General features: G+C 43.1%; 1 protein-coding gene across 3 annotated transcripts in view; it reads right to left on the bottom strand.

Annotated features, from left to right (window-relative positions):
- Positions 1-22,199, bottom strand: part of INPP4B (inositol polyphosphate-4-phosphatase type II B) — a 241,481-nt gene that overhangs the window by 153,632 nt on the left and 65,650 nt on the right. The window contains exons 2-3 of one of the 3 annotated variants that reach the window (XM_037058473.1): positions 21,313-21,363; positions 15,038-15,117 (exon numbers count right to left, since the gene is read on the bottom strand). The gene's annotated coding sequence lies outside the window, so the exon portion shown is untranslated. Of the gene's footprint in view, positions 1-15,037; positions 15,118-15,454; positions 15,527-21,312; positions 21,364-22,199 lie in introns of those variants that run through there. The other 2 variants (XM_037058471.1, XM_037058472.1) reach the window with 2 other exon arrangements.

Below are 22,199 nucleotides of genomic sequence, written 5' to 3'. Positions count from 1 at the left end.
GGGCAAAGAATACAAGTTTAGAAATCATTTCAATGACAGCACACATTCCAAAGTGGCAAAGTAAATGATTGAGCAATGTGTTGTAGGAGCAAGCTTCTGAACCATAGTTCTCTCTTATTTCTTTTTAAAAAGTATCTGGCTATTTTTGCAATGATTTTTATGTCCCTGGACTTCCTACTTTGCTTTATTCCATAAGGCTTCCACTTAGTCCCAGAGCAAAGTCAAGGCAAGGAGCTTGGTTAATCTGGTGACATTAGAGAGATTCTAGAATCAATATCTTTCTCCAAACCATTTCAGACAGGACACCCTAAGTACACTGAAGAATGCTTCTTCATCTGAGATTTGTGGGAGAGACAGTGGAGAATGCAGGTTACGAACTAAGCATCGAACCCAAGATACCCAGAGCATCGTTCACTCTGCCGACGAACCGGTGCTTAAAATGCAGAGAAAGTTCTTACTTGCTCTGTACAAATTTTCTACACACAGAATATGGACATTAAACACTTCTTTCCAATCAGGAGAGTCATGATTGAAATATCTATTCCAGGTCTCCAAAGGCTGTTTCATAGAATTAAAAAAAAATGTTCTTGAATGCTTAGTTATGCTTTCAACCCATTAAGTTGGGGAGGCTAGTAATAATAGCTTAATCATTATTCATCACAAAAAAAATCTACTGAATTTTATGTAGTAGAAATTCACGATATCTTTCTACGAGACATATTAAAGGGAGTTCTTGACTTGGAATCCAGTAACCCAAGTACTGCTTCTGGCTCGGCTGCTGACTAGCTATGTGACGAAGGACAATGTCACTTCAATCCTCCGGATTGTAGCTTCCTATACCACAAAACAAAGAGTCAGTTTCTAGCAGCTGCTTTATAATATCAGCAGTCACCCCCCCCCCCCCCACCAATTACGCCTGTGATTCCATAGTATGACTCTGCCATAGGTACCACAGGCCATCAGAGGCTGCTACATCCTTGGGGAAATCTCAGACCCATTCCAGCCTCTCATCCTCACCCCCCACCTCCCTGTCCAACCTTCCCCCCCAAAAACAAACCAAACAGACAAAATGCATGCTAAACCTGGGAAGACACCCAAAACGTATAGTCCAATAAAAGAGCTGGTTTTTCTTATTATATCCAATGCATACATATATATTTTGTTGGCATTATGGCATCGCATCTCGGTATTTTTTATAAGGAAATAAATTTGACTGAACCAAGAAACACTTCTCTAAAAATGTATGTGGCAATAAGAACAGGCTGTAGTAATAGATAACTACCTCAATTTATGTGAAGAAAAAAAAAAGACTATGCTATTTCAAACAGTCTATTGCCAGGTCATTATCGCTAGTTCATGCAGAGAACTGTAAGAGAAATGAAGGATGGATAGTTCATGGCTGCTATAATACTTCGATCACAACATCAAGTTCTTATTTCCTTCAGCAGATACACTTAAATATTTAACAATGCCCACAAGATGAAAAAGAGGAGAATTTCAGCAACACCAATCTATACTCTCTTTTCACTTAGATTTCAGCATGCATCCTACATTAGTAATTAAGATTTTTTAAAATCTGCCATTAAAATAAATCCCCTAATGTCTCCTAATGAAACATTCAATTTCCTGGGCTGAAACATGCAAATAGTTTTAGAAGACTTGAAGATTAGGGGAAGGGAGACCATCTTTCTAACAAAGGACAGCTGAATGGCATTCTTCCTCTAAACTTCTTCGCGACCTATTATACCATTCTTAGCAGAGCAAAAAAAAAAAAAAAACCAACAAAAAAACCCCCACACACTCTGGAAAGGTTAAACAGTAATGTGTAAATAATTCCTCTATTATGGAAATGCCACAGAGACACAAACCAACAAATGACTCTGCGAACATCCAGGGAAAACCCATCATGAGCCCTGTCAGTCTTTGNAGGACAGCTGAATGGCATTCTTCCTCTAAACTTCTTCGCGACCTATTATACCATTCTTAGCAGAGCAAAAAAAAAAAAACAACAACAACAAAAACCCCACACACTCTGGAAAGGTTAAACAGTAATGTGTAAATAATTCCTCTATTATGGAAATGCCACAGAGACACAAACCAACAAATGACTCTGCGAACATCCAGGGAAAACCCATCATGAGCCCTGTCAGTCTTTGTGAATATAAAGTAAGCCTGCTGCTATGCACAGATATCTTCAGCTGCAAGACATGCCTTGCATTTAAACCATCTACACATGTAACTGGGAAATGAAGATCTCACCTGGGTGATAATAAACAAAGACCGTAAATAAACAAACAGAATCAGTGAACAAGCCATTGCACCCTGACGGTCTTTCTGGTGAACACACTTATCTGGCAATGTTAGATTTACACAAGGCTCACAAAAGTGAGAGCTCTATTTAAATATGTACAACTAAGCAAACCTCTATTCCAGGGGAAATACATACATGTAAGAAGCCACATAATACTTTCAAAGTAGAACTCAAATCAAACTTTTTAGTAGTTCTTACTTTTAGAACTTAAACACCAAGGTTCAGTCCTTGAACCTTGCCCCCCCCCATTTTTTGCCTGCCCCCTGCATTATACCTGCCCCCCACCATTTTTGGCTAGCTATGGGATAGGATGACACCAGCTCCTCAGAGCAACTCCAAGTTCTCAACACGTGGCTTCTCCGTAGGCAGTTCATGAGAGGGCAGTTTTCTTCTCCAAGGCCAGAGGGAGAATTTCTCCAGTCTACTAAGACGGTGTGAGTCTGATATCTCAGACACCCAGTGAAGAACGTGTTTTAAGGAGGGAGTTATCCACGGTGCAGAGAGGCTCAGAGAGAGGAGCATGGAGAATTGTCTACTGGATTTAACAATACAGATGCCATTCATTCCTGATCACAAGAGCGATTAAGGTGAAGGAAGAGGGATGAAAGTCTGGTGAGCGTGGGTTCAACAGGCCATCACTGGAGGCAAAGTAGATACAGCTCATATAATGGTTCTTCTATTAAGAAGAGCAGGGTAATGGAATTGGAGTTACAAAGAGATGTGAGGGATGTGGCAGCATTTTTAATGCTAATAGGCATGGTCTAGTACAAAAGAGATAGCCATGACACAAGAGTAAAAGGGGATCATTGTTGATGGAATGTCTTGGATAGGTGACAAAGGATGCAATCTAAAAGATAAGTGGGGGGTTGGCTTTAGACATGGAACAGAGTTCATGTATAGTAGCAGGACGCAGGGTGAGTAGGGGCTGATGGGTTGATAAAGAAGGCATGGGAAATTGTCAAATTCCTCTTCTCAGTGAAACAGAAACTAGATAAATCCACGGAGAATGAGGAAGAGGGGAGATATTTTGGAGGTCTTGGAACAAGGATATCTAATGGTCAAGAAGAGCAGGAGGGCAAAGGAGCAGGGAGACCCAGCAGGACCGTAGACCGGTAGGGTAGCGAGGGCGCCCATGAAGTCAGGGGCCATGATCTTCCACGAAACCTAGAAGCACAGAAGTCAGAGCATCCTAGCCTGCTCAGCTGTGAGGATGCAAGTATGGAGAAAGTGAACGAAATGTTAGTTCTAAGACATGACTTTCAGAATCAGTACCTTTGTAGAGTCAAGGAGCGACAAGGAAGCTACTTGGAAAAATACCAGATGGGAATCAGAAAACAGAAGACTTAAAATTAAGACTTGGAGGGGCGAGATTCACGACAAAATCTAGGGAGTGACTAAGAGAATGGGTTGCAAAGCAGGGAGAGAAAATCCTAAAACCCCAATGAATTGACCAGATCAATTCACAGGACGCATACGCGGAGCAGCGCTAGAGAGGGACACCGTGGAGGGAGAATTAAAACCCTTATGAAATGAGGGCAGGTGACATCTGTAAGTCATCCCAGTAACGTGAGAAACCCAAGGAAATATCTGAGGCCGTGCACTTCCGTCCAGGAGCGTTCTCAGAGGATGCCCACCCTACAGCAGGCATGAGGGCAGTGACTCAGCAAGGCTGTTAGGGAGAGAGAGCCAGCTCCCAGTTAAATGAAGAAAAATGACAGGGGATGGGGCTGAGGAGGGGTCTCGGGCATCAGAATAGAGTTGGGGAGCAGAGGGGCATAGGGCCAGAGTTACAAGTAACCCATCAGGGAAAAGGAGGGACGACCATGTGGAAGGAGGGTTTCTCTGTGGGGACCCAAGAATGAGTAATGGTTTGCCACAATAAGGAGACTCAGTTTAGCTGGGCAAAACATGCATGGACAGGCAGGGAAGCACTTATTTTAAAATACGATAAAACCTGAAATTTTCCCTTCTCTAATGTTAGGTTGTTTTGCTACATTGTCTTAATACTGTGTTTGCTAAATCACCTGGTAATTACTTTAGAGGTCAAAATGTGACTGATTCACAGTAAAAACAGTCTGGATAGAGCAATAAAAATCCCTCCAGAAATTTTTGTCAAAGGGAAGGAAAGTAATTAAGGCCAAATTCAAGATTCATGGCAAGTTCAAGTACATAGAAAGTGAATGTCTTTTATCCATGCTAAACAGAATCGGAAAATCAGCAGGAATCGGTCAAATCAGCGGGAATCGGTCAAATGTCCTGTACCAGTTTCCCAACACAAAGTGCATGAGAGTGCAATACTTTTTAGCCAAATATCTCCCTTTAAAAGCATTATTTTACTTTTTCGGATCATAAGAGACCATATCTATTAGTAGTTAAAAGGTGTCTTCACAGCTCTAAAAAAATCCATGTAAGAAACATAATGGGCCTGGGTATTTGGCAGGCTGAGGTTCTCAAAGGAAGTAGAAAGAGTAAAAACTCAAAGAATTGGAATTGTCAATTCAAGAGAGATGCTTCTATATCCTTTTGTAAATTTTTGAGAACCGAATTGAAGTTCATGTGCCCAATAAAAGTTTCACAAGCTTGAAACAACCCTGAACACAGCGGGTTTTCTCTTTCATTCCAAGATCAACTCCTAAAAACTCAGTATTAAAACTGAGTAAAATCGGAGAATGCTTGAGCAGAAAGTAACTCTAAGCACCACCCACTACCTTTTGTAGAAAGTGAGGCCCAGGGAGATTAAGGGAAAAGGTCGAGAACCCCTCACAAGTCATCAGCAGTCCTGGGATTTGTCCAATCAGAAGGCTACATGATTTCTAAAAATGTGTTTATGAAAACCAAAAGATGAAATGATGGTTATTTCTTTATCTATTTATTTCTGACTTCCCAGTCACTAAGTAGTAAGGCTACCCAGAACTTCTGTCCAACTTGGCTACACATCAGAGGTTCTTATGACCGTCTTCTTGGATTTGATCATTTGCTAGAACAGTTCACAGGGCTCAGAAAAGCACTCAATGTTTATCAGTTTATGATGTTATACATGGCATCATAAAGGGCAAAGAAGATACACAGCCAGATGGAGAGGTACATCAGGTGAGGTCTGGGGGGGCCCTGTGTACAGGAGCTTCCGTCCTGAGGATGCAAAGGCACCGCCCCCCCTCCTCCACCCAGAGCTTGAATGTGTTCACCGACCCAGAAGCTGTTCGAGCCCCATACTTTGGACATTTTTCTGCAAGGTGGCTCACGTAGGCATGAAGGAATATTCACTCAATTTCTGGCCCCTCTCCCCTTGGAGAGTAGGGTGTGGGGCTGAACGTTCTAAGCTTCTATCATGTCTTGGGCTTTCCTGGTACCAGACTGCACCCCAAAGCCCAGATGTCTGGTGCTCGGAGGAAAGATCGGGGAGCTGAGGAAGCAGATTTCTTAGGAGCTTTGGTGGGAGCCGTTGGGAGCTGCACCAAACCATCACAAAATTGATAAAAATTTTTCAGAACGGGACAATAAATGTATTGACTGATATTAAAGCACACACGCAAAAATCTACTTCCTGTACATGTATGTCAAGTTAATGCTAGAATTTGGATCCTGGCTCTTTCCAGCCATGTGACTTGGTTTCCAGTCCCGGCCACAATCTTAGGCAACCTGCATGGCCATGCCACAGCCTGCACTTGCACTTCAGGGACCAACTTCATGCCCTGATTATTCACACACGTGACTCAAAACAGCGGGGAAACTCTTGCCCAGAATGAGTAATCATGCGCACTTGTTAAACGTTACTGGTTCTTCATTCTCGGCCTGTCCTCTAGTCTAAGAGCTCGCTGGGAGTCTATTTATCAGATTAGTTCCAGAAGCAAACCCTCCTAATACTTGGAAGTTCATCAGCCTTTCTTTCTGACCATCCCTCTGTACTCTGTAGGGAAGACATCAGGTGGAAAGTTTGTAATACGTTTATGGAGGAATGAGCCCATAGGGTATAAAAAAAACACTCTTCAGGAGATATATATATATATATATTTCCTGTTATTTACTCACCTTAGCTTTGAAACTCAGAGAAAATTGGGCTGCTTCATTTTATGTGCATGATTAGAATTTTTTTAAATCTTTACCCCCTCAACATTGATCGCTTGCCTCCTGTACTTGACCCCTGCCTTGACCAGGGGTCAAACCTGCCACCCAAGTCTGTGTCCTGATGGAGAACCAAGCTGCAAACTTCCAGTGTATGTGGTGATGCTCTAACCAAGCAAGCCACCCGGCCAGGGCCATGACTGGCATTTCCGAAATCAAAGAATTTATAAAAACAATCTTTGAGAGAAAATAATAATTTTATTACAAATATTATAAAACTAACTATATGTATTTTTTATCATTTTCCCTTCGCTGAAGCCTTCACATACCCTTTACTATCTCAATATATTTTTTCAAATGAACTTGGCTTATTGAATAACATTATTCAATAAGCACCTTCTTCAGGTCCTGGCGGGGTTCAAGGGGAAAAAGGAGATGGTATGAGAAAGAAAGAACGCGGAGCAAGCTTTGTTTTCTGTAGACATATAAAGGAATCCTTTACTTAAAACCTGGCTTATGAACCCAGAATTTAAGTTCATCTCAGTGGCATTATTATCATCAATAGACAGATGGGAATGTTTAAGCAAAGTCATTCACTCCTGGTGACAGTGTTGGAAGCCCAGCTCCCTCCAAGGTCACAACCATCGGCTCACCCCTCCACGTGCTCGGAGGGCTCTGTCCCTTGGCCTCAGAAGCAGCCCACTCCCACCAGTCCTAGAAATAACTCTCGGGAGCTGCGAAATGGAGTGCTGGTTGGCAGTCTGCAGGACAGACCAGTAAACTTGAGAATCCTTAGAAACCGCCTCTCCTATTTACTGTGAAAACCCCTGGAAAATTCTTCAATTTGATTCTAGATAAGAGAAAAATCATCCCCACTCTGCACCATTTCTAAATTGAGGATTGAAACTTTTAATCCTGCCTTGAATGACAGGGACTGCATCAATTTGGGGGAAGATGAAAATATAATAAAGCTTAAGTTATCTGCCATGTCTTTGATGGATGAATGAGAATGAAACCAAGTTTATTATGGCGCCTTAACTTCATTTGTATCAATATTATGTTTGGATTGAACATGCTTGTTTACTTTCTCAGTTACATATGTGAACAGCAGACAGAAGTAACATTCAGCATGCATCTCCAAGCGAATTTGGTCATTTCGTTTGCTCTTATAATAAATAACATAATGTAGGCCCAGTAGCACTTAGGTTGGGTCCAATTAAACCTGCCTTCAATCATGTCCATTTTAAAAACTTACTGTGCAAGATGGTGAAATTGTCTCATAATATAAAAAAACTCATCAGTGACACACAAATCCTTACTTATCTAATATTGTCTACTGAATTCAAATAAGCTTAAGTGCATTGACCAAGGGACCTAATGGATCACCCACAGCGAGGCTGGCCCCGTTGCTAGAAGCAATACCCCCACCGCCTTTTCACCCCCATGGCAACACAGCCTCGGGAAAAATAATTTGCTTACATTGGTGCACAATGTAATAAAGTAAAGCAAAATAAACTTGCCTTTTCTCTTTTTCCTGCCCTCTTATCATTTTATCTTTGATTTCATCCTTCTCTTTTGCCTTCTAAAAATTGTTTATCATATTATTTTTGTGTATTTTCAGTCTTCCTATCTTCCATTCATAAAATAGGATTCTTCTTCCTTTTCCTGACTCAATTCATTTAGCTCGCTGAAGTCTTATTGCAAACAATCGCTTTCAAGCACACACTCACCACGAGACAGCCACCCTGAGCCACGGCACAAGACATCCGTGAGTTTCACTTAATGGGTCAGGGTACAAAATCCCAGGACAGCGCATCCCAACAGAGGGAACACACTGTCAAGGGAAGGTCATTTTCTATATTTTCTCAGGCATGATACCTCCAGCACAGCTCACTCATGCACATTAGGAAGAACTGACAATGTGTCACTGGAAAAGCGAAGTCAAACCTCATTGGAAACACAGTTAATAAATGGGAACCTTCTGGGGCTCATTAGCCTCTATTAGCTGAAACAGGAATGATGAGCTCTGACCTGCTTCTTCAAGTACCCACTGGAAAGCCTGATGCTAGAAACACCGTCCTCTGGTGAAACTGAGGAGCTGATGGCAAGCCACGGTAGGGGTGGTGACCAGACCTTTTCACCGACGTGCTTGTAGACGGTTGCCTCTCAGGTCTTCATGAGAGTGAGTGTGGAGAACACCGGGGTCTTGTGGCTGCACTCATCATCCCTTGGGCAGGGCATACCACAGATCGACGAAAAATAACTGGAAGGCAGTGCAGCCAAGAACCTAACTTGCAACACTGACATGTCAACAGATGGGTTCTCCAGTTGCCTGAAGTTGAAACTGAGCTCAAGTCCCTGAGAAGAAGGGCTTGTTGTTAGAGCAACACAGGTACTCTGATCCCAGTTTCAGAAAGCACCAAGGGCACGTGAGCCCCTACACATGAGGGGGGAAGTGGCGAGTCATGTGGAGAGTGATGTGTGAGGCTATGGACGAGGCTGAAAAGCGGATCTGCTGCCTTGTAGATCTTGGCTGAGGTTTTTGCACGTGTTCATGTTCACGTTCCTGCTTGTTCAGAGGTGGGGGAAATACAAAGTTTAAAGCAGGACAAGAGAATGATCAGATAAGGACTCGAGAAAGGATGAGTTCAAATGACGGCTCTTATACTAGATCAACTAAGAAAGAAAAAGGACCCAGAGGCAGGGCTTAGGCAGAGCTCGGGGAAGAGCTCAGTGTGGGACACTTGTATTATTAGGTGACTGTGGATCTAAGAGTGTGTTTACTTATTCAAGCTTCATAAACTCTGTCAGTGAACCTCAAAGGCCATGCACGCATTTTATTACTCCATCCCCATACGTTTTGAACAAATATCCTAAGTCGGTGTCTATACAGGACCTGGCGTGAGTGCAATGCAAAATGCCATGCAGTTGGCGGTGCCTGCAGCCAGGTGATGGGGCACGGGAGAAACGTGGGAGAGTCACTGCGTGCGAGTGTGGCATGTCGCACACGTCGCATGTCGTGTGAGTGTGGGAGTGGAAGGGGCGTGGGCAGGAGCCAGTGCTAACCTGGGGGAAGACCGCGTGCCTGCCTACAGGTATGTGTTAAAGAACATACTTCTGGGGGGAAAGAGTTGTTTTTATTTTCAGCCAACATTTCCTAAATTACAGAGCTGCCTTCCTTGGGACCTGGTGTGTGTTCACCTGTGAAGAGCTGTTCCATGAAGAGAGCTTCTTACAGTCAAAGTGGTTTGGGAAAAGCTGCAGGTGACATACGTCCTCTGAGAGTCCCTGTGGACCTTGAGGACTCATGAAGGCTCTGAGAGTCTTACAGCAAGGAAGTCCACCTCCCTTTTTTTAAATATAGCATTTTCAAACTTATTTGACCATAAAACTTCATTCGATAAATGTACACATTTATTGGAGGCCAGTGTTCCAAAAAATCCTGCTTGGAAAAAGCTGATACGAAGTGTCCAGAGCAGCAGAAACACAGGGGTCATCAGGACAAAAGTGACTTCGGTAAGCAGGGGCAAATACAATGTAACATTTTCAAGTCAAGCATAATTCCCTGCAGGCCTAATCATCTCTGAAAATTATCTTCAAAGTTAAATTAGCTCTCAAACTTCCTAGGCAGGTAGATCTTTGTGTGCAGCTATTAACTCAACGTGATTTGCATTTTAAAAGAGGGAAGATTGCAGACTTTTCTAAAGGAGTGGAGTTGCTATTGAAGTCCTCTAGATGTGTGATGTCTTGTTAGTGACTGAAGATTCAACTTTGCAATTTGACAAATACAACATCTTTGAATACGCAAACGAAGGAAGTGCTATTTGGTTTCCATGGTCATACCTACACAAAAACAAGACTAGGAACACAAAGAAAAATGGAGACTATTTAAGTGCAGAGCTATTTAATCGGTAAATGAAAGACGGTCCAGTTGAATGAGATAAAAAATATTAACATTGGTGATAATAATAATTTTAGTAATAGGTAATGAGAATGATGAGCACCGGCTTTGCCTCAGATACCATTTCAGGTACACAACGGGAGTCGTGTACAATACGTTTCATTCTCACCTGAAAACACACACATGCACACACACACACACACACACACACACACACAACTCTGTGAGGTGAGCACCACTGTTGCCTGCATTTCACAGGCTGGAAACCAGGCTCCGAGCAATTGGCCAGCCTGCCAGGCAATGGGAGAGCCAGGATTTGGCCTCAAAATAATATGCTGCCTCGACTTCCCTGTCGTCCTAATCTGATACTATCTGTATACTTTGCATTCTTTTACCTTATATTAAATCAATACAACTTTAACAGTTATGACAAAATGGCTCATGTTAGAGCCTTTGATAGTTTTAAGCAATTGAGCCCCTAAAAGACATTAACGCAGTTACATAAAAGAATAAAAGCAGATTCAGAAACCAACGCCCCTACTCCTGGGCTTAATGCCTCCCTTCACTCTCTCAGCGTGGTCCTGAGAGATGTCTCTTGAATTGATTTCTGCAGACTGATTTAGATATAGTCAGCAATAAAATGCATGAGTAAACTCTAAAAGCAGTTTAGACACTCTGGGTCTCAAGTATAAATTTCTGTTCTGATTTCAGTGCTGTGTTGCTAAAGTATGAAGTCAAAACCAATTTTATTTTTCCCCATGTCCATTGGGATGCTGCCCGTTTTCGCCAAGCTGCTTTCCATGAGCCTCTTGCTGGTATCTGCACCTAAGAAATCAATTCTCATGAGACAGTGATGAAAGCCAGCATTCAGGTTTCAGGTAAGTATCCATCCCTCAGATACTAGAAATGGCATGTCCAGATCAGAGGTCAAGTTGACCCCTCTGCCATTGACAAGCTTGGAGAATTGTGGGGAGAGAACCTCAGCAAACTAGGCAAGCAAACTGAACAGGAAACAGGGAGAACAATCTCCGTAGAGACCTTTCTGCTAATGCAAGGAAGTTCACAGGACATTGTCACATTTACTGACTGCCCAGAATCACCCCAGCAGGGAAGTCATCCCCACTTTTGGGAACAGATATTAAGGAGCAGACATGGGTGGTGACACAGTTGCTGACAAGCTGGGACTTGAAACAAAGTCTGGGGTGAAAGTCTGGTGTTCTATCACATGACATTCCTTCCTGAGACTGAAAAAGAGAAAAGATTTATAGTTGGACAGAATGGCTGCTTTTCCAATGCGATCACAGAAAAAAAGGCACGAGGCTCGTTTTACTTCAGGAAGGAGAGCAGAAACTACCGCAAGGCGATGAAACTTAGCACAGAGTAGGGATATTTTTCTAACACGGGCTTGTTGGAAAATGGAAGAATGCGTGGCCCCCCAAGTTCAAGTCCCTGCCACTACAGGTGTCCAAGAAGAAGCTGAGGTGTTAAGGTCTCTTTGGGGCTCTGCGATTATCTAATTCTAAGATGCTAAGCAAAACATCTATTCTGTAGAAATCCCTGATATCAAGAACCCTTCCCTCCCAATTTCTACGTCACCACCCGTCCCAGCTGTGTGACCTCAGGAACTCAGTGTGCTCAGCAGGGAAACAGGAAGAGTATCGTCTTCCAGGCATGGTTATTAGAAGATCAAACACAATAGCCTTTTAAATGCGTACCCCTCCTAAAGCTCAAAGAGTGTTAGTTACCTCTTCCTACATGTCTATGTGGTCCGAGCCCGTGTTGCAATCCGAGAAGCCACCTGGAGGAGCTGCCTGCCATGGCCACTTGGATCACACCAGAAGCACAGGGAAGGGAGGGCTCCCCTTAGACACGCATCTGGCTCGGCCACAGGCATGCATGTAGTCACAAACATGTTGTACAGATGTTGTTACAAAAGTATTCAATCATAGGCAGAATTTTAAAGAATGGGTCTAGTGTTTAAAGTAAACAGACTTGCATAACTTTTATGTATGTGCACGAAAAGAGTAGAGGTAGGAGATTAAAATTCTAAGCAAGTTTGATTCCATTTGAATAGAAAAAAAAATTGTCATTTAAAACTGTATCATCAGTCTCTGGCCAAGGTGGGTCTCAGGTTACTGTGGAGTTCAGACACACACATCGGAGTCTGAGAACCAACGCACTGGGACTCACTGCCCTGTGGCCCCTAGAAGGCGCCTGGGTTGCCAACACGCAAGCCGCTAGCAGCAGGTTCGTCTCCGTCACGCTGCGTGCACTTGAGAAGAAAACTGTGTCCTACCTTAAAAAGCCTTTTCATAGCCTTACTTCCGCTCTCAAGTGAAGAACATGCCTTTGGGATTGAGTTAAAAATACGTGTTTTTTTCCTGTTGTTCTTTTATTTTTACCAACAACAAAACTGAAGTGTGTGTGTGCACTCCTGCGCATTTATGAAAGGTAAATTAACAAAACTTCAAGAAATAAAAATGTAAAGATATCATAATTTGGATTATATCTGTAAGCACAAATATTTGATGATAGAAAATCCAAGTATTCGTAGTTTGTGAGAAAGAAAAATAGTCCTAAAATCATGCAGATGGACACTCACATATGCACCACAGAAACTATAATATGTACATACAAGCAGGAATATGTATGCCTACGAATGTTACATAAAATAGGAAAAATTTAAAAATGGACAGCAGAAGTCTAGTGTTTATTTCTTTAAGAGCCTTCCCCATATAACTCTATACTGGAAAACACAATAATCTGAGGAGTCTATTGCTTTAAAAATGTCTGGACTCTAAAAGGATTAGAAGTCAGATACAATCAGTGAAAAACAAAACAAGACAAACAACCAAAACATCCTTCTTATCCCTGGCTGGATGCTCTTCATCTCAGTACCTCAGGGACCATCAAGGAAGCAGAGAGAAAGTAAATCATGTCAGAAGTGAAAACCATGAAGCCCCAGAAATCAAAGGCGACGTAAGTCTATAATGTGTCTGCTTCACAGGGAGAGAAATCCCAACATGCGGCAAAGCACAAACGGGAAAGAATGATAACTCAGTCGTTTCAAAATTGACTTTCAAAAGTGTTTTTTTTTTTTCTAGAAAACCCAATTTGATGCTGCTTAACTTGTTTTCTTGTATACCACCAAACTCAAGTGAATAGGCATTAGGAGTATTGAACCAAAGGTAGAAATTTGCCCTGGTAGCCTCGGAATCTGAAATTATCCTACTCCTATTTTCCTCCAAAAGCTGTATTGTAAACTTGAACCTTCGGTTCCCCTCCCCCCTCAAAGGCAGTGCGTGTGTCCAACTAATTTTCATCTCACTAAGAATCCTGGTCCCCAATTGCTGCGTCAAAGGCAGAGTCTAAATGTTGTGCGCCACGCTGCTCTTAATAACAGTCAGGGTAAACTCAAAACTGCAGCTTGTAACTCAGCAAAGGGGGGATAAAGTGTTAATGTGTCTTATCTAGAAAACTCGTGCCACTGGTAGTTCTAAGTTAGCTCAGGGTCCGATATCTCCCAAGTGGTTGGGCGACCCTGGGGGCAGATCTAACCACCTGCTAGCTTGGTATTAGGTTATTTTCTAGGGTATCAGTGATGTTGAAAGCCAGACTTGTCAGCTGGCCCTTACAACCTTCAAAATGAAAATAAATGCAACAAAACTTGATTGGGAAGAACACCGCAAACTACAAAGGTTTTTCAATGTCTTGGGAATAAAATACAACACCAAAAAGAAACAGCAGATACTTAAGAAATAGCCTCAAGGAAGTTGGAGAAAGGACGGTGGTTCCATTGTAACCCACCCACGCTTATTTTTCTGCATGAAAATAAATTACTTTACATTATTTTGGACTATCTATTAAGTCAAAATACAAAACTGCGCAAGTCAAGAAAAACCAGAAAAGGAGACAGCCAGCAGCACAAATTCCAGCATAAATCACTGCATTTATACTAAAAAAAAAAAAAATTACTGCTTCAGCACAACACAAGCATTTTGCATTTTGCAAGTAGGGTTCTATACTGTTTTCCCAGTCATTGCTTCTATACAGATATTGGAGACGGTGTTCTCCATGTACGGAACTACACAAGTCATTATACAGTTAGAAGACAACATTGCCGTTTCAAATTTAGTATAAAGCTAAAAAGAAATATTTTAACACTCTTCTCAGTATTAAAACACTATGGTACTTCCTGAAGATTATTTCATCTTTTATACCAAAACAAATTGTACGCATCCTCAAAAGCAGCTCTTACCTATTGCCTGTTTCACAATGAGTCTATTTTAACTTCTGTTTTGTATGTAGGAGCACAGCAGCAAAATAAGATTTAAAAACAGAATAACCATTTCACCCTCTAGTACCAAAAAAACCCTGCCATAGTGCCTCTAACCAATATATTTCAATCCTAGGAATGCACTCAATTCAAAAAGTAACATTCTAATCCACCACAAAAATTACTTAATAACATGCTCATTATTTCTATTGCTTTCTTACATTCAAAACATGTCATCGCTTTCATGATAAGGCAATATTATTTTCCTACAAGGGCTGATAACCTTTGACAATCTGAAACGTGAACTTGAACGTGAACTTCAATAATTGCTGTTTCGATGTAACTTGTTGCAATGGAAAATTGTAAGCCATTTGAGAACTGACATCCAAACATGTGTAAGAATTGTGACTCTCAGAGCCAACTAGCATTCAGTAAACATCACTGAAGGTGATGAACTTGAACGGCATTATCAAGGACTGAGACCCACCTCAGGCTCAGGGCGAGCAGTTGCTCCTTCGACCTCAGCAGTTCCCCCACTTGAAAGCTGGCATAGCCTAGGAAGCTTCGCTGAAAATGAGCAAAAAACAGTTTTCATTAACTTTGGAGGTTCCTAATATGTTTGCCGTCATACCAACTACACAAAATTTGTCTCCGGAAGAATAAAATGTTAAATCTCTTAGCCTGGCAAACATTTCAAAGACAGAACTATAACCATCACCAGTACCTCTCCACCTCATGGGGTAAGTTCCAGGGGTACCAATGCATCCTCTTCACTAAAAACAAAAACAAGTATCCTGGAAAATAACAAAATGTGTTCTACAGAAGCCAGGACTTTTCCACTGGCTAACTTTCTCCCCGTATGAACGCTGGGGTGAAAGAAAAATGATAAACTTTCAATAGTTACCAATGCAGTCGCCGTTCTTACTAGAATCCCTCAAGTCCCTGGCAGTGGTAATGCTGTGTTCCAGATTTGAGCAAATCTGTTAGTTGCAGCTACTTTTATGTGGGACTCTGGACAAGTTATAAATAGCAATGCTATATTTCTCCCCCGTCTCAGCAAGGCTTAAAAGCCTTCGTTTCCTTTGTTATTTCTGTACTAGCACGGGACAGTTTCATTCCGACACACAAAAAGAAATGGTACTCATTCAGCTACATTTTCCAAAATTGCTTTTTTAACCTGTCATACTGTGTGTTGACTATGTATGAATACCTCCTTTCTTCACTTTTTGACTCCTAAAGGAAAGAATAAGACTCTAAATCATTTTTTCTTTTCCAAGATAAACATTTTTCATTGCTTTTTAACATTCCTGGTTATTCCTGATTTTAAAGTCAAGGGACTAGGGTAAACCATGAACAGAAGTTTTCATTCTGCCCTCAAGGTCAAGAAGTAAACACAAAACTATCAAACCCATATCACTGCCTGTACCACTGCTGCCTAACAGGTTGTAATGTGCTACGAGAGCCAACACTGCAGGTTCCAGAACATTCTCTCTTCCTAGGTCTGTTGTGGGCTGCACTAGAATGAGGGACTGGGGGCCAGATGGGTCTTTTCAGAGGAAAGTGTGCATTATTCTACCCATAAAAGGCTGTGCCTACACTGAGTGATTGTTGAAACAGGAAAGAAAAGCTTCTGGGAAGAATTTTCCTCCCTCTTTTCAAAGTTCTAATATGGAAGCACCGCTCCAGAGGATTAAAAGCCAACATTTGAAATAAATCCAGTCTTAAAGTTAGAGATGCTTATATGTTAGTAATGATCAACCCAATTGTTTAACTTGAATTCAAAGAGCTGCTTTAGACATGGAGTCGCCAGTCCCGGAAGACTATGAGACTGTCAGGTGGAGGAGGTCGGGTGAAAACGGGAGTTCGTGGGAACCGGCTCTGATGCCGGATCAACGAGAGACGGATGCCCGTGAACCAAGGCAGAGAAGACCATCCAGGAGCGCTGTGGACCAAGCACGCAGAAGTGCAGGGTGGCTTCTCAGTAAGGGACAGAGAGAGGGCCTAGGACACACCCAGCTGAACAAAAGCACTTTGGGCGACTTCATCAGAAATACTGAGAACATCCTTAGAGAAAAGAGCATGGAGACTCTGCTGCTCCCTAGTCCCTGTCCTGGTGGATTTTTCTCTGCTGTCGCTTATTGCCACCACCACCACCACCACCACACACACACACACACACACACACACAATTGCTTACACTATGCTTGTCCCCCATATAACTGAGATTTGAGGCTCACAAGGAGCTTTATTTTGCTCTCTGATAAACTCCCACTGCCTTGCGGACGGCAAACACGTGGTAAATATTTACTGACCGTGAATGAATGAACGGCATGGGCTGCAAGTTCTTCTATTGGGTACAGGAGCGCTGTCTATCAGCTCCTACAATTCGCTGAATGTGGAAAATGAAAACAATGTTGATGTGTAGACTGTGTGCTGTTGCGTAACTTCCGTTGAACCTTTGTACTTCAAAGAAGTCTCACTTTCTCTCTTACTGATATCAGCATTTTTCATTAAATTCCCACTGCCCACTTCTTATCCTCCCTAAAAAAAAACCTCTTAACTGATCATAAATTTTATAATGTCTCAGCATTTGCCTTTTGAGATTTTGATGGCATAGAGGGTTTTAGAATTAGTTTTTTAAAAAACCCTACACATTGCATGAATGTTATTGTGGTCTGTTCAGCAAGTAAAAGAGCAAATGTCCAGACTGGAATGTAGCAAGGAGAGACAGGTGGAATGGCTATTTTCAGACACAGGCAACAGACGCGCCATAAGGCGCAGCTGCAAGTAGACACGGTGACCATAAGCCATTGGATGTCTTTCCTGTCACCCAGAATAGGAGCTCTGCGGAAGCGGGACCTTGGCTTCAGCATCTGTGAGCCCAGCACAGTGCCCAGGACACAGGGACGGCACTGGGAATGCTTATGTGAGCCACGAATGCCCGTGGGCCACTGTTTCCCAGCACAGCTGTCAGCTACCTGCTCAGTCTCACGGGATAATAGGCGACCTCACAGAAACAATACAACATGTTAAAAACCAGCCCGGGAAAGGGCATCATAGCATTTTACATTAAGACAATGTATCAGACCAGAAGAGCTGTTCTATTTAGGTGTGAACATTATCAGATTTATTTTAAAAATACCTACACTGAGACTACCTGTTGCATGAAATGCATGAATGAAATCCCAAAGTTTTATGATGATGTATAGTTGTTTCACATTGCAACACTAACAACGGCATTGCCTGTACATTTATTTTCTGTAAGGTTGTTATGTATTTGCTTTACTTCAAAATAATTAAAACTAGAAACCTCTGCAACCCTCGAAATTGGAAAACATGTCATTCACTCACATGAATATTCACTGGACTCCCGGTAAAAGAATCAATTATGTACTTTTCTAAAAAGTCAGAGTATTTAAAATATTTTTCTCCTATGTTCTATGAGAAATTCCTGCAATAAAATATGTATATACACATAGACATATCTATGTATAAAAATAAATATTAGATTCAGAAAAGTACATAAATGTTAAAAATTATAGATAAAAAGTGAAAAAATTAAGATGCAAAAGGAATATGGCCCTATACAGCTACTGTCATTGAACACATGTTACCTGTGTTGCCTTATGGTTCAGATTTTTATCAGACCACATGAAACGTTTATTGGGCCCAAGAAACACGCACCTGGCACCCGAGAACGTTGAAGTTGGTTAAGTCTGTGGATGAAGAAACTGGAAGGAGTTAACTGGCTTACACTTGGTCGCAGAACTAGTTAATATGCAGAGGCCAAGTCCAAGTCCAGGTTTCTTGCTTTTTGGTGTAGCATTCTCTCATCCCCATCACACTATGCCTTGTTGCGGAGACAGGTGGCGATCTCCGTTCCTTCTGACAGGCCCTCTGTCTGCACCGCTCACGGCTCCGACCCTTCTAGCCTGCTCCTGACAGTGCCATGCACCATTATCCTTCTGGTCCACGCGCCCAAAGCAGATGATCATTAAATGGCCTGACGCACGATTTCAATCATTCACCTGGCTGGAGAGTGTGATTTCAAGCAGAGTGGAAAAAAGGAAAGCACCTGTCTCAATCCCTGGCTGCTCTCTGCGGGGAGTGTACAAATAATCAGTTTCTCTCACCAGCCCTTGCAGACACTCTGAGCAAGTCACAGATCTCCCGACCACTCACTGGAGTTGCCCACCTCTCGGGAGCGGGTCCTCAACGGTCCACCCCTGGGTCAAGCAGTGCTGCCTAGGGGGCCAGAGGAAGCTCCATACCCTCCACGTAGCCACAAGCTGCCAGACCTCAGTTGTGTCTGTGCATCTCCCAAAACCTTTGCCCAAAGTACAGGCTTCCTTTATACTCAAATGTGCAGGGAACTCCAAAGATTTTCCAAGGACCTCCTAGAGCTGCATTGTCCAAAGTGCAGACACTAGTTTAGCCCTGGCGTAAGCCCTACCTCTAAACTGGGGTGTGTTCTAAGTATAAAATACACACCGAGTTTCTAACACATGGCATGAAGACAGAGAAGTGCGATTAATGATTTATTAATAAGTAATTGTATTGATTACACATTGAAATGATTCTATTTTACACGCAGTCTTGGGTTAAATAACATGTTAAAATTAATTTTACCTGTTTCTTTGTATGTAAAAGCCTGGGATACTAGGAAGTTTAAAATTACATTTGTGGTACACATTATATTTCTGTTGAATAGGCTGACTTAGAGGTTAAGTGGACATAGCCATGATACTTGGACCTATTCTTATAAAACTCCATGCAGGAACTGTGGTATAAGTTTCCGAAGGTCTTTGAGGAGTTGAAGGTGCTCTCCTGAGGCTGATACACAACATCTCCCCTCATGTAACCCACAGGACAGCCCTTTGTCAGAGCCCAGGTACTTTTTTGCCACTGTCGACTGAACAATTACAGTCACATGGTTTCCCTATGCCTTAGGAAGAGAAAGTGGGCACGAGAACTATTTGCACCACACGTGTGCTCACAGGAGAGCCAGCATTTCAATGATCTGCTGCACAGAGGACTCCACTAGGCAGCGTCAGCCTGAGGAGCATTTGAAGCAGCAGAAAGGAACGCTTCCCACCCCACCCGTGGACTAGCGGAGAGGACACTCCCCACCCACCACAGCGCAGGCAACAAGAGGAGGGAAGGGCCGGACGTGTGAGCGGATCAGATTCAGCTCTCCTTCCACTGCAGGTGCCAGCCTGTATGTAGTGGGAAACAGGGGCGAGAGTGGCTGGAAGAAAAGTCAGAGGAGAGACTCAGCTTTTAAAATGAGCAAGATGTATTCCAATTATCTGAATGAGAAAAGAAAAGAAATAGGCAATGGAAAGGAAATCCACACAACGAGGTCAAGATGTCTTTAAACTTCAAGCAAGAGGATTGAATACAGAATAGTTGAGAGTGGGCGTGAGCAGTTAGAGAAGAAAATTCAACCATCCCTTCTTGGACCTCAAAAAATAATTCCTGATAAAATAAACACTAACTTATCAATGGTTACAAATTCTGCAAGGTGTTACCTTGTTTGAAAGACTTGTAAAGGTGTGATAACTTAGTTTGAAGGAAGGTGGTCTCCAGCAAAACGTGTCTGACCTCAGCCTGCAGCAGGGAGCAGGGCAGGAGGCCTAGGCAGCGAAGGCCTAGGGAGAACAGTAGTCTAAACAGTAGTCTAAACAGTGGCCTAAACGAAGGCCACGTAGTCTGGGCCCAGAGCCTGGCAGGAAAAGGGAGAACAGTCCAGGAAGTGAAAGAGAAGGCAGAAGACAGAACACGGAGATTCTCATGAGTCTGAGGGATTCCGCCTGCCCCCAAGAAGAAACCAGAAGCTTGTGTCAGGCATGAGAGAGCACCGGGCACCCTTTCCTTCTATTCTTCTAGGCACAGAGATGCCCGACACTCTTCCCAGGCACTTCAACTTTGGTGCATATTTTTGATGGGCTGCCTTGGCAGGTTCAGATGGCGGCTGTTGCCACGGAGGAAACGAATGGTACCTGGTACAGGGCTCCCACACTGGCCTGGAGAGGGTTGTCAGTTGCCTGTAGGATTTCAGGGAATTTCAATAGGCCTGCAGCTGGGTCCCCCCAGGGCTTCCTGGACCCAACATTTCTGGACTCTCTCCTCTTCTCTGAATGCACAGAGCCCTCTCAGCCTGATAGGCCACCTTTTCAGGTGCTAGCACTGCCCACTCTGGCCTTGTGGAAGCAAAAACCACCTGTTACTGTCTCACTCTCCCAAGTTCTAAAAGCTGGAGGTGCTTTGATTCACTTGCAGCAGAAACCACAGCAGACATTTCCAGTCTTGGACTGCACATAGGTGGCACCTTCTGTTCTGACCTGCACGACTGTTTCAACATGTTCTGGCAGGAGAAAACAGAAACCCTCACTGTCCTGTGGCTGGGGGGGTTCTCGGCCTCCTTCCTGAAGAGGTAGCGCCCACACCTACAACTTTCCCAGCTGCCTGTTGGTCCAGGAATGTTAGCTGGGAATCGCATCTCAGCTACCTGTGGGGCGACAACTAGCCCCGTCTCAAGCCAACTGAGGTAAATATGGATTCCTGGGAGGGCAATTTCCAGGAGATAACAACAAATGAATTCCGTGCAAGCCAGCAAATGTGGGACAGAGCTGCCTTGCCTAGTCACACCCTGTTCATTGAACTCTCATTCATCAGCTACTAGGCAGGAGGCCAGGGAAAATCCAAATGATGAACTTAGACGTGATGCGTGCACCTCCTGGGAAGGAAAGAAACACTTACCCCAATCTCTGGCAGGGGATCCTTGTGGTCAGGCTGGACACTGGTCCGAACCTATGGAGAGAAACAAATGTGTTCCGTGAGACTCTGGAGTAAAAACCAGCGCAGATGCTTCACAGGTGCTGGCTTTTATTTTGCTTCATCTGACACCGGTTCCGACTCTGTGGTTAATCATTATGGAAGCTTCTGTGTACAATTCCCACCGCAGCATAAGGAAGCTGCCCTTTTACAGTTCCTAGACGTCCCAATTATCCTCAGTACACAGAGCTGCCTGGGTCCTCACCCCATCACCACTTGCCAATGACAGAAATATCTGGCCTTTAGGTGAATCACGTTTAGTTTCCTGAAAAAGCAATCCTCATCCAATATTCAAGGGCAAGAACAGAATTGGTGGGGAAGAAGTTACTTCATGCACTCTCAGGAAGAATGTATCCTCTGAAGAAGCACCCAGACCTTACAGGGTATCCCTCTCACTTCAGAATTTCAGGCCAAATTGTCAGATACCATTATCTGGATTCATTTGAAAATGAATTCTCAGTTGGGGGAGAGAGAAAGCGTGTAGAATAATCCATTATCAGGGTAGGCTTTTCACAAGTTTGAGAAGCATTTCGAGTGACACAGCAACACCTTCGGTAATAAGTAGACATCCATCTCCTACTGAGCAGTGAGCCCTGCTCCTTGCTGAGCATCAGAATTACTGGGGACCTTTTCAAACTTCTACTGATCTTTCCTGCCCCAGATATGGGTTCTAATGTTCAGCTGCCAAGTCGATGGTTGTCTATGTCAACGAAAAAGCGTCCAGCCTAAGAAAAAGTCTTACGAGAGTTTATCTGAGCCAAACTGACAATTGTCGGGGAGCAATCTCCCAAAGGATTGAGAAAATGCTGCAG

The sequence above is a fragment of the Sturnira hondurensis genome, unplaced genomic scaffold (genome assembly GCF_014824575.4).
Source record: "Sturnira hondurensis isolate 20B ecotype Veracruz unplaced genomic scaffold, ASM1482457v3 Scaffold0010128, whole genome shotgun sequence".
Taxonomy (NCBI): domain Eukaryota; kingdom Metazoa; phylum Chordata; class Mammalia; order Chiroptera; family Phyllostomidae; genus Sturnira; species Sturnira hondurensis.
This window is presented reverse-complemented; position numbering and strand designations above follow the sequence as displayed.